Raw genomic sequence first — 11,023 nt, 5'->3', positions numbered from 1 at the left:
ATATAATTACATTAAAATTCAAATAAAATACAATGAATTTCCAGTTACTTACAAAGGGATTACACGCTTTGTTGCAGGGCACATTATGAAGGGTTTCCAAAGTCATTCTCTCTCCATCCAAGTGCTGTGCCGACTGCTGACACATACGTAACTTTGTCACTGGCCTTGACTTTCACAAATACCTGCTACCCCAAGGTGCAGCCTCCGACCTTCTTCTGCCAGGAGGAGTGACCCTCCACTACAGGTCTGCTACAGCAGGGGTGGGGAGGAGGTCGGGGACTGACTGCAGCGTTGGGCTGGGGCAGACAGGAGACATAACAACAGACATAAAAGCTGAAGTAGAGACAAGGAAAAGCTGCGTGGTTAATCTCTTTAGAAAGACATTAGATTTTCTTTGTCTGTCCCCTGCAGGAGTAAGCGATAGGACACTTTGCTAGTAGGGGTGCAACGATATTCGTATCGATATTGAACCGTTCGATACAGTGCTTTCGGTTCGGTACGCATATGTATCGAACAATACAACATTTGTAATTTATTTTATCAATTTTCCTTCTGACGATGCTGTCTGTGTTGAGCGCTCAGTGAATCTGTGTTCGACTACTCCGCCTAGGCTGCACTGTCGAGCGCAGATCCACTGAGCGCTCAACACAGACAGCATAGTCAGAAGGAAGAGCGCAGGGCAAGCTAGCGAGACAGAAGTTAAGCTCTACTTGCAACATTCAGATCTGGCGTTTGGAATTATTTTGGTTTTCATGTGACGTATGACCGTGAAGGTAAGCGAGTCATGGACTAAAGTAAAACAGTATGTTGGATGTGCCATGCAATGCTCAATTACATTGGTGTGAACTAGTGTGTTAGCGCAGTTAGCTCGTTAACGTGTTTGCCGTCTAGCCCCATGCACGGAGCGATCGGCGGTAGCTCGTTAACGGAGATTTGCCGTGTTGTGGCGTTAAGGTCATTTCAACGAGATTAACCTGAAAGCACTAGTGGGAACACAACGAATATGACTGCACATTTACGCCGACATCATCCTAGTGCAAAGACAAAAACAACAAGCATGCTACTAACTTTAGCCGAGTCATTTAGACAGCTGTTAGCACATGATTCTCCTTATGCTGCTGAGAATATAGCCCAGAAGAAGCGGATAGTATAGCTTTTATTTTGGAAAGAGCCATTTCTCTGTAATAAACTCTCTTTTCCAAAGATGAGTGATTCCTCAATCAGATACAGGGCTTGCAATATCGCTAGCCCGACGTCCCGGAGCTAGCGATTTTTTCAGTCGGGCTACCAAAATCTATCTCTTCCCTGCCCGTCGGGCTATTGTAGGAAAAATATATGTCAATGCTTTTGCATTCTTTCAGAAATGTAGCTGGGTAATTATGTCATTGGCATCGGTGAGCCACTGTCAATATGTGACATATTGAAGTCGCGTTTGAATTTGCGCTTGTTTTTTTGCTTTCACTTTGCAATCGTGCGAACTGTGTATAGAGAGCGACAGCACTGATCTGTGAGTGAGGATAATTTGTGCACCAATTCCTCTGACATCGTCTTATTAATCGTTAGCTTACTATGCAAACATGACAAGTGAAATCTCCCGCAGCAAGCTTAAACATGTGAGAGGTTGATCACGCAGAGAATCGCTGAGCTTATGTGAGTGAGCGTGTAAAAGCATTTCAGTTCTGCTGAGCCAAATAAGACAGGTCAGGGTGAAGAAGTGACAGCCAAAGAAAAGCTTACCACAAAACGGAGAAAGTTATGACAAATCAGACTATAAGGCAAAAAGAAAGTGCAGCTTTATGGTTTCATGGACAAAAGAATTTCTGTGGCTGCAATATGATGAGCTAAATAACCAGGGCTGCACATAAGTGGTCCGCAGGTGCGCATTCGCTGTCAAAATAAAAAACATGCACAAGGGTTAGGGTTTAAATTTAAAAACTGTACTTTTGAGTTAAAATATATATTTATAATTTTAATAAATGACAAATTAAAAATGCATGAACATTTTTTTTGTATCGAAAAAATATCGAACCGTGACACCAAAGTATCGAACCGAACCGAACCGTGAATTTTGTGTATCGTTGCACCCCTATTTGCTAGGGGTCAGCTGAGGCAGATGTGGAAACAATTTTATGACACTGACATCCATGTGGAGGTGCTCTGTGAGCAGATGATTGGGGACTACTCCCATGTTACCATGAGGTGTGGAAACAGAGAAAAACATAGAAGATCAAGTGGTGGGAAGAACTCTTTATTTTCATTTATTGCAACTGGATACTTTTTTTTTTCTGCATGTATTTTGGAAGTGACAGTTAAGATATAATATAAAAACATAAAATCAGTGGTTACCAAATCCTTTCGGCTCATGCCCCGCTGCCTTTTTCTAAAGTTAAGATCTTCATGCTTCTTTCAACACAGTTTTTTGAAAACTTAACTTTAAACTTTTAAAAGAAGCACTCATCTGCTTCACTACACAGGCTGAACTTTGATAACTCAGCCTACCGGCACATCATGAAAGAGGATGAGAAAAAGCAGAAAATCTTTCCCATTACTTCTGACTTCTTCTTTGAGGTCTTCCCCTTTAACAGACAGGTAATTATTTTAAATTGCCCCCTCTTTATATAACCGCTGGCAGTCTGGAATGAAATGAAGACACACTCACTGATCCTTTAAATGATTTAGGACATGGTGGTGCAAAATGTTGGCTCGAGCCTGGCTACAGTCTTCCCTGATCTGGATGGAAAGAAGTTCAATGAAACCTTCTTGGTGGCTCGCCCCCTTGTGGAGTTCACCTGGAACATGGTGAGAAATTTCAGACGGCAACAATGTTCTTGTTAACAGCAAATAAAGTTCAGACTAGACACTAGTTAGATTACAATGTAGTCTTTAAAATATGAGCTATTCAGAATACTGATCTAGTATTGTGTAAACAGATAATCTCCAATCCCAAAAATCTGTTTCAGATCATATCCAAGCAGCTAGCTAAGCGAGAGGAACCATCAAACCAAGACCGAAGCTTGTAAACAGTCACAGGGGTGTGTGTCTGATTTAGAGGACTTGTGGTTTAATCAGATATACTGTAGTCAGACACAAAGTAGTGCCTGGCTATTTAAATTTCATTCTTTTAAAGAAGTGTGCAGTTAAACTGTTAAACTGTCTGTTCTTGTGCAAGGGAATGAATATTTCACCTAGAGTGGAATCAAATTTTTGAGGTCCTGCAGTTGCAGAAATTCAACTCTTTGATGTTTTCAATTGACTGAATTTATTTGACCTGATCCAAGCCCGGGTAAAACACGTTGATGAGTCCCAGTGCTTCAGCTTGTTTATCCGCAGATTCTGACTATGAAAATGTCAGCTGCTCTGCTGACGTACATGTGGAGATCATGGCCTACCAGTCTGTCATCGGAGATGATCATAAAGGTCAAGTCCTCTCTGTTATTCGCAAAAATGTATGGCGAGACTCGTTGGGTTCTTCAAAATATTTATATATATTTTCAATACCTCTTTCTTTTCTTTTCAACATGAAACTGGAGCCAGTAGAAAGTTTCTGAAGTCCAAAGGCAGCCCAGAACAAAAGCTGAGACAGAGTCAGGCAAGCTTTCTCTCAGTTAGCGCTTCCTATGCCAAGCTGTTGTATCCAGCTTCACTCTGAACACACAGATATGAGGGTATTATCTGTTTTCATCAAACTGCCATCAAGAAAATGAATAAAACTACTTCCCCAAATGTCAAACTACTCTTTTAAAAAATGCTAAGTCCATTAAGATGACATTGTTATCACAGTGTGCAAACCATTATCCCCTGCTGAAATGTACTGCTGAGTATCTACAGTTAAAATCTAACCTAAAACACCTCTCTGAATGTTTGCCTTCTCGCCGTTTGATTGCCCCTCTTTTAGGCGGTAACAGTGCTAATGCAATGGAGAGCTGGAGTGATGGGAGCTGCTGCCTCAAACTAAAAGGACAAATGAGATACATGCCAGAGTGGGAGTCCATCATCTTCCTGGGAACCCCTGTATAAAGCCTCACGTTCACCCCCAAAGACACAAACATGCACACACACCTACACACACACACACACACATCTACACACACACAGAAAGAGAACTTTATTAAAAGGCTGCAGTTGAAAAGTAAAACATTCTAAAAAGCAGCAAGAGCTAAAGTGAATTACGAGTGAGAAATAAAAGCCTGGGCAGTGAATCAAATCAGAGGCCCATTCTAACAGCACTTACCATGCATGAAATGAGCTGCTAATTAGCTTGTAATCAGACAGTGCAGCTCTTGTGAGCCTAATGGGAACCCATTTGCAATTGAGAGTGTTTTCCACTGAGTACATTACAAAAACATCCCCCTCCTCTTCTAAAACATTTTGTTTTGCAAGAAAAATGCCCTTATCCCTGTATTGACAAAGCTAGTGAAATATCAAATGCCACACCACACTGCTTACATTATTAATGTTGCAGGAAACTGAAAAAAATAAAAATAATAATGCATCCCATGATCACAGTTTTTATATCCTACAATTTTATAAGTAATGATAGTATAATTAGATTTTATTACACATAACTACCACTATCATTGTTAATTAATGTATTTTTCCACCTCCACTGTCTTTCACTGCATGTGAAGGTTGGACAGCCTCAATGTGATGTGTCAGACCGGCTTGTACATCAGTGACCTAAGGCTGCACGACTCGAGCAGAGACCTGGTGCTGGAGGGAACGCAACAGTGAGAGGAGCTAAAGAGAGCTCTCATACAGGTACTTGGTGCTAAAGTGCAGCTGTATTCTGTATGAGTGATCGGCTCGCTTGTCAACCTGTATTATGCAAAGTTGCTCTAAAGCCCAGCTTTCAGTCTAGCAGAACCAGTTTACCAACCTTTTGCACAAACTAATACTTTTTCTCTCTTTCTTCTCACTGGGGAAAACCAGGAGCAAAGGCAGTCGAGTAAGCTGGAGGAGAGCGTGAAGTTGCTGGACTATGAGATGAAGAAGACTGAAGACCTTCTTTACAGGATGATGCAGAAAGGAGAGCTAGCTGTGAACACTTCGGCTGTTAGAAAATGCTGTTTTTCTACTGTCTGTACCAAGCTAAGCTAACTATTATTGCACACAGGTGGTACTGTCTTTGTACAACATGCTGGGAAAGAAACCTTGAAGGTAATAAAAGGTCATTTGTTTACAAATGTTCTGGTAAAAAAATGTGGCTCCATGTCAAAGAAATGTTTCTTCTTCTTGCACAGAAAAAGGCAAGTGAATATATATTACCAGCATAACTTTGATAAATTTTATAATGTCTTCAGTGGACTCAGTTTGCCTCATCAATATTAGGATACAGACGCTGCCCTTAAATACTTGCCTTTAATTGGCTCTAATTAACTCTAAAAGAAATTGAGATGAAAGAAAATGGTCCATCTATAATGAAGAGGGGAGTACGCATGATTTGCTGTGGCTGCGCTAGGGAGTGAAGAAGGCCCCGAGACATGTGTGCTCTGTGCACTTACTCTAACTCACACGCATGCATGAAGCACTTAAAAAAGTCGCATTTTTTTTCATTACATCTCCAATCTAGCATTTACTAAAGCATAAACTGAGCCGTTTATATTGTGAAGAGTTCCCAGACACTTTGTGTCTTTTCTCCCAGGTTTTCCGTGATGTGACCTTCCTCTTCAGTGATGCAGGGATTTACTCGCATTTGCAGCCACATCACACTGAGGCAGGTGGTCTCCATGTTCAACACCATGTACACCCTATTTGACACACTCAGTGTGACACAACACATCTTTAACTTTTTTCTTTCTTATTGTAAAGCACTTTATGCCCAAGTGTGTTTGGGTAAGAACACTTGTCCTTTATTATGCAGGTTGAGTACAGTGGAGATGCAGACACAGTAGTTGCTGTGACATGGCCTTAGACATGGTGCACTCCATAGATCACCTCAAAGACCAATCTAACAGCAAAAACATACCATTTTTTCTTGGTGGGTAGAAGCTGCGTAAACTCCGGTGACAACAATCAAATACAATTTAATACAAGTTATGCTAACTTAAAATAAAGAAATTCTGTAATATTAATTATGGTAGTAGACATATTTATTTATTAATTTTAGGAAGCTTAGGGTAGTTAAAGGAAATATTATTGGAAAATTAAGGGTGAGGCGATAGAATCCCTCTTACATACACCGCACAGCTTTCTAAAGAATGCTTTAATGAATGTATGACAAGCAACTGGAAATGGGTCATTGGCTAGAAGTTATTCATCACTGCAGGTGTCTCAGTCATGGTGGATTGTTGCAAAAAAAAAAAGATCCACAAAAATAAAAGTCTGTGCATGATAATAATAACTGAAAAAAATACACAAATCAGGTTTAGACTGTACCAGTCCCACGACTTGTCAGTGTGGAAATGTTCCTTGCTCAGTATGTATGTATAGTCAGAATGTCTTTATTTAGTTATTGTTGGTAATTTGGGGGATTTTCTGGGGACTGATGACTCTGTCAATCAGGAGCTGCACATTCAGCGAAGCAGTGCCTCCTACAAGCACCTGAAAGGAAGCCACCTCATGTCTGAAAGGAGGGGCATCGTTAGCATCAAGGTCAGCGATCGAAACTCTCCCCATAGCAACGACACCTACTTCATTTGTTGCGCATAACGAGCCATTACAGAAACATGTAATCAATTATCTATTGCTGTGGAACAAATACGCATCATAGTTTAAATCAATTCAGTACAATTTACCTCAAGAAATTGTTTAAAGTAGCAAATGACAGAAATAAGAACACAGGTCTCAAAAAACAGAGGATGAGGCAACGACGTAACAGTATTAAATAGTCTGAATGTTTAGAAAAGTATAACGTGCATGCCTGGATATTGTGGACGGGTCTTATGAGACCCAAAGACTGAGGGTTTCATTTGTGTTAATGGATGCCTACCAGCAAACAGAAAGGATAAACATTTATGAACCTCAGAAACACATGAAATAATAATAACTGACAATGTTTTGGCTCTGGGGAGTCAGCACACTCAGTATTCACAGCTGGTAATTGCAGTTTGCTTCTTGATTTACTGCTTTATCAGTGAGCCCGACTTTGAGGCTGTACATTCAGCGATAATACCGGCAAAGTGACTCCCAGAGGTTTCTGAGGCACCTGATTACACACACCAATCTCAAGAAAGCAACAGCAATTCATTTTTCATCAGGGAACTAAGAATCTGGCAGCTGCTATTTTACTTCCAAAGCAGAAATTGTGCCTGTGAATCTCTGTCTTTGAATATAAGTTTGTATGTTAGGTACATTTATGCAACCCCCCCCCCCCCCCCCCCCCAAAAAACAAAAACCCCAACAAAAACCATCAAATTTCTCTTCTTTTTTCTTCCCTTTGTACATTTACAAGGCAGTGTTGAAATAGAAACATAGTGGCTGAAAGGCAAAATGGACAAGCATTGTAATGCTCAGGCAGCGTGTCCTCAGTTTGAGACAAGGACCATCAGTAAAGCCATCAGCAAGGCCACCATATTGGACCCTGAGGCCACAGGGGATGAGCAGGGACCGGTAAAGGTTCGGCTGAGACACGCTTGAATGGTGCGCACTTTCATTTGCTTTATTGCCACAGTCATTATCTCTGATTCCTCGAGGCTCTTTCTGTCTCTGCGCTCAGGTTTTCCCACTGGTACCAGGGGAAGACGTGGATGATGTCAAGTATGTTCGCTCTCATCGTGTGAAAATGGAGATTTCAGGCCATTTTCTGGGGACTCGGTGAAGGAAAGCAGGATGGAGGAGATAACTGTTCATGAGTTGAGAGAAAAACTGTGGTGCAGGAATTTTTAAATTGCTGAATTAAATAAAAATATTTTTTTCTTTTGCTTTTCATATATACACAGTTGATTCAACCTGTTTTGTTATTAGGATGATTAAATGACGTCTTCCTTCTCCAGTCTTACTATAATGATGGTCTCCAGGACTCTCACCTTGATTGGGACTCGCGTGGGTCAGAGGACAGAGACGACACTGTGGTTCCCGCTCCTCCAAAAGTGCCATGTGCTCTTTATCATGAATCATAAGATAGTAATGCAATCGAAGCTAAAATACAGTCACGTAGAATTCAGAATGCTGAATATTAGCCTATAAATGACAGATAATGAAGATCATCTTGTGTTGATGTCTGTATATAAGCTGTAATGCTCAGAATTACTAGTGACCTCATGTGGTGTTGAATTTCCAATATGGAAATAATTCATTAAGCTCCAAAAGTGCACAAATTGATTTTATTATTAGTGTTAATTTGCTTCACGACTGAACAGACAAGTCTCAGTTTCAGCCACTAAAGCTCTGTAAGCTTGTGTCTTCCAGCCAGACACAAGCTCAGTAATTTCCTGCACTCCTTGTTTTTGCTGCATCCAAATGTGATGTCTTGATTCACCCTTTAAACAACCTCTCTCCCCCCACCCTGTCCCTTCTCCTTTCTCTCTTTCATTTGTTAGAAACACACAGCAGTGGCACAATAAAATCACCTGTCACCTCAGTGAAAATAAAGCACGATGGCTGCTGGGCTGGGTGCCAATGCATTTATTATTGTTTTTCTTGTGATTCAGTGGCATTCAGACTCATGTGCACATATATTATACATATATTCAACAGATTTTTATTGGACACAATAGCTATGGATCTATGACATTTAAGTGCATTTGGATTCGTCTTACCTAAACTTATGTGAGCTTAGGAGGAATCCTACTAACAATACTGTTTTGGAATTATGCTTTCATTGCACTGCTACTGCAGGAAATTCCCAAGAAAGCTAAATCACAACCACATGACAATTATCTTGGTCTGGCATCACAGTCAGACAACATTCCCTACTGACTGGTTATCAGATGAGCTGCACTTATATGTGGCGTCCTCATGATCTAGGCTGCATCCGTTATCTGCATGCGAGTCTTTAAGCGACGTACCGATGGAGCAATGGAAGCAGAAGGCGTAGAAAAAGGCTGAAAGGAGCAGGACAAAGACCACGCAAAAAATGACCACAATCAGGAGGGTGGATCCTTCTATGTGAAAGCGCTCACGTGGCAGAAGTGCTGTCGTGGTCAGGAGGCTGAAAGCTGTCGGGCTCGCGTCAAAACTGGGATGGGGAGTGAGTGTTGGGAAGGGCGGCTTCATGGAAGACAGGTAGGCGTCTTCTGGCATGATGGATATGTTCCGTCAGTGGGTTTTGGAAGGTTTTGTTGTGGCCTTAAACAAACCAACCAACAAACAAACAAACAACAAAACATTTTAACTAGTGTAAAATGAATCCAAGTGGAGTTTAAAAGCAAGATAAGCATACAGTATGCAGTGATAAGCCAACCTGTTGAAAAGACAACATTTGGCAATAGAAACAGTTATTTTGAATCTCTGTTAATGTAATGACATTTTGTAAATTGTTAACCCTTTCAAATGTAAACATTAGCTTTCTGTTCTGTATTTTTAAACTGGCAGGTTAATGAACTTTCACACAGACAACCAAACACAGAAAAAGTTTTTTGATTCCTACCTGCAGTGTTTAGTTGCAGTGTTGTGGTCCAGTCTCTGTGCAGGATTCAGGATTTCCTTGGTAAAGGAGGTAAGGCGAGCTTTGGGGAAATGAAAGAAATGAAGGAAGGGAGAGAGAGAAAGAGAGAAAGGGCTATACCGAGGAAGAGCGGCGGCTGCTTCTGGACCAGGGATAACAGGGATGGTTGCTATGGCAACACTTGCCAAGGGGCTACTTGCATGAGAGTGACATCATGTCTCTTTAAGATTAAAACACGTTTTATTGTATAGAAATTAGGAGATTTTTACATTTTAAACAATCCAGAGGTAAAGCCACTAAATTGTTGCCCAGTAACCTGAATGAAATACATAATTTATTTTGTATTTACAGAAAGCAATAAAAGCATATGCTCAATCACACTTGACCTTTCAAACAGCAAACAAAATCAGAGGAATTAGAGAGTGTCAGATCACTTATGTGCAAATAGAGGACTCCCCGTCTGCCAAAAGAGTGATCCGACCCTCTAATGCTGCCACCTGTGGGCGAAAGAAGCAGCACTGAAAAGTCCATTGCAAACCTCATTTCTCCACCAAAGACTGTACATGAAAAGAACTCAACGCCCTCCCAGCCCCTGCACTGTCTGGTCCCTTTCAGCCTGCCATAAGGTTCTTTAGTACAACTTGTAATTGGTCCCACACACCCCTGCTGTGCTCCCTCAAAAGACATTGAATGTTTTAAGGCTTGCTCCAGTATTAGTCACCATGGAGATGACTCACTTAATCAGCCAACATCTAGCGTTTTGTTAACACTTACCAAGTAAACAAACATACATTTAATTTTTCAGAACTACTCAAAAATGTCAGACTAAAAAACAAAAACAAAAAAAAGGGGTGGGTGGGGGATATTAATTTGCATAATTTAATGCAGAGCAGAACACACGGAGTAAAGCCTGCCAGCTGATGTGATTTTAGAGTGCTTTCAGATGGCTAATTGCAGCTCCAAACAATAGAAACAAAAGATCCATTAAATCCAACTGCAGCAAAAGCGGGGCCAAAATGGCTGAATAGAGGACTTAGCTTACACCAAGGTCAGCGTAAAGGACAAATATGTGAAGAATGACCACAGGGGTAACTGCTCGAGTACCAGGACAGATTAACTGATTCAGGAAGTACCTTTTTTTTTTTACACATCTCAAAACAGAACTTGAATAGTAGATGAGACTATATGCATTTCTGCTTGAACGCCGTGCATTCACAGCTGGATGTGAGATGTGTCATATGACCAACCACCACCGTTAAAGCAGCTAGACAGGTCGCACACTAATGCAAAAGTCCTGGAATTAACATAGAAAACATCTGAAGAAAAAGAATCCCTGCCGAAAATGTAGACAACCCCTCTCTGTGTAATTTCCTTCTCTCTGTTGTTCCGCTGTGACTCAAAGATTTGATATCTTCTTCTGCCACGCAATGTGAGTGTGTAATTGTAAACCCTCTTCCCTCCAACTTCTCGCTTTTCAAT

The 11,023-nt window shown here is 40.9% G+C and overlaps 1 long non-coding RNA gene across 1 annotated transcript; it reads left to right on the top strand.

The window, feature by feature from the left end:
• The first annotated feature begins 2,874 nt into the window (after positions 1-2,874).
• Positions 2,875-5,321, top strand: LOC120723604. The gene is made up of 3 exons (XR_005693793.1): positions 2,875-4,011; positions 4,629-4,758; positions 4,930-5,321. It is a non-coding gene; the product is annotated as an uncharacterized LOC120723604 (long non-coding RNA).
• Positions 5,322-11,023: the final 5,702 nt, after the last annotated feature.

Source organism: Simochromis diagramma, unplaced genomic scaffold (assembly GCF_900408965.1).
Source record: "Simochromis diagramma unplaced genomic scaffold, fSimDia1.1 OVJJ01000685.1, whole genome shotgun sequence".
Lineage (NCBI taxonomy): Eukaryota > Metazoa > Chordata > Actinopteri > Cichliformes > Cichlidae > Simochromis > Simochromis diagramma.
Note: the sequence above shows the minus strand (reverse complement) of the source record. Positions and strands in the feature narration are given on the sequence as shown.